The 2,064-nt window shown below is 37.0% G+C and overlaps 1 non-coding gene across 1 annotated transcript; it reads right to left on the bottom strand.

Moving 5' to 3' along the window:
- Nucleotides 1-1,710: 1,710 nt before the first annotated feature.
- On the bottom strand, nt 1,711-1,817 carry LOC141722882 (small nucleolar RNA R71). Its single transcript, XR_012575880.1, has one exon. It is a non-coding gene; the product is annotated as a small nucleolar RNA R71 (small nucleolar RNA).
- Between the last annotated feature and the right edge of the window lie 247 nt (nt 1,818-2,064).

Genomic DNA, 2,064 nt, shown 5'->3' with positions numbered 1-2,064 from the left:
GCTATATATACATAAATAAGCTCGTTTTGTATAACAAGACATATCATAGCACAAGGAGAAGGCGTAAGAAGACCGTTTTAGCACAATTCAACCAAGGAGAAGAATCTAGTTTTAACTTGTGATTCTTTGTTTAAGTTTTAATGTTGGATGCTATTTTTATTTTCTTGAACCTATACTCTTGTTTTGTACTTTGTTTATTATTCATTTATAAAGACTACGTTTATTATACCATGCTTTCATCGGAACCCATATTGATGATGAGTCTGATTATAGGCTAATCGTTATCGTGGGGTTCTAGCGGATTTATTTATGGATTTCTATAGTTGATTTGTTTCGATGCCTTAGTGTGTGGTGATTGTATGATATCCTAGTATTGGTTGTGCGTATTCGTCTTATGAGCATCGCGAACTTATAAGATAGTGTTTTAATTCTTAATGAAGCGAAAGTGAATTTAAGGATTTAGAACTTGACATGCTAGCATAGGTTCATGTGTTATTGTTATGCATGATTTGTAGGTAATTATAACCATCTTACTTGCCCTATGTAGTCATGATAGATAACTTGTGCATTAAACTGTTATGTTATCAAATTCTATAGACATATAGGGTCTCAATATAATTGGTGTCTATTCAGCTTCTATCTCTTTTGTGGATGTCCGGTAGTAGGGTATTCGTGCAACGAAAGTTGGCGTTTATCAGTTTCATATTATCTAATTAGTGTCATCACCATTACATGCTAAGTTTAAGAACAAAAAGGCTATCGAATGAAGTATTTAATGAAGTTAGAATTCCATGTTTGTCATATATATTAATTCAACCATTCTTATTCTCTTAGTTATAATTGTTAGTTTAATTCTTAGTTATAAACAATCTCAATCTATTAATCGTCTTAGCATTGAATAATAGCCATATCATTGTTGCATAAGTGCAGAAATTACAAAGTTAACCTAAACCAGTCTTTGTAGGAACGAATCTGATTTATATCTTATACTACTTGCGAACGCGTATACTTGCGTGAATTTTAGCGTGTGTTTAGTGACTAACAAGTTTTTGGCGCCGATGCCGGGGAATCGGTGTTAATTTTTAGTTTATGTGTTTGTCATCAATGGTCTTTAAAGTTCATTGACTCAGAAATTATTACTTATTCGTTTCCTTGCCTTATTTCAGGTACTCTAGCGAGCGTATATGCATACACGTTCTCGGTCTCGTAAGAGAACGCTGGATAAAGCTGAGGAAGAAGTTGTAGTGGTTCGAAGGGAAGTTTTTAAGGACGAAGAGAAGGTAGAAGAAATAGAGAAAGTTGAGGAACCGGTTTTAGTAGTGATGGGAGATCAAGCAGAAATTCCCAAGGCTTTGATGGACTATTCTCAGCCTAAGATCAATGATATTCAGTCTAGCATCATCAGAACAGCCATCTCGGCATGCTTTTGAGATCAAGTCAAGCACGATTCAGATGATACAGAACTCAGTTCAGTTTGGGGGTTCTCCAACAAAAGACCCCAACATGCACATCAGGGATTTTATCGAGATACGCGACACTTTCAAGTTCAATGGTGTGACTAAAGATGCCATCAAACTGCGACTCTTCCCATTCTCTCTGAGGGATAAAGCAACGTGTTGGTTACATTCTCTACCACCAGGGTCTATCACCACATGGGAGGATCTTGCTCAAAAGTTTCTCACTAAATTCTTTCCTATGGCGAAGACTGCTGCAATCAGGAATGCTCTTACTTAGTTTGCTCAGCAAACTGGAGAATCTCTGTGTGAGGCTTGGGATCGATATAAGGAGATGTTAAGGAAGTTCCCACACCATGGCATGCCTGATTGGAAGATTATAAACTATTTTTATAATGTATTGGGTGCTACTTCTATACCCATGCTCGATGCAGCATCAGAAGGATCCTTGTGGGCTAAGATCTACAATAAAGCTTATGAATTGATTGGACTGATGGCTGCTAATGAGTACCAGAATCCTTCTCAGAGGCTAACTCAAGGTAAAGTAGCAGGAATTCTTGAGTTGGATACAACAACTGCTATAGCTTCCCAACTTAAGGCCTTGACGATG

Source organism: Apium graveolens, chromosome 4, assembly GCF_009905375.1.
Source record: "Apium graveolens cultivar Ventura chromosome 4, ASM990537v1, whole genome shotgun sequence".
NCBI classification, from domain to species: Eukaryota; Viridiplantae; Streptophyta; class Magnoliopsida; order Apiales; family Apiaceae; genus Apium; species Apium graveolens.
The sequence above is the reverse complement of the archived record's forward strand: the minus strand, read 5'-3'. Positions and strand labels throughout refer to the sequence as shown.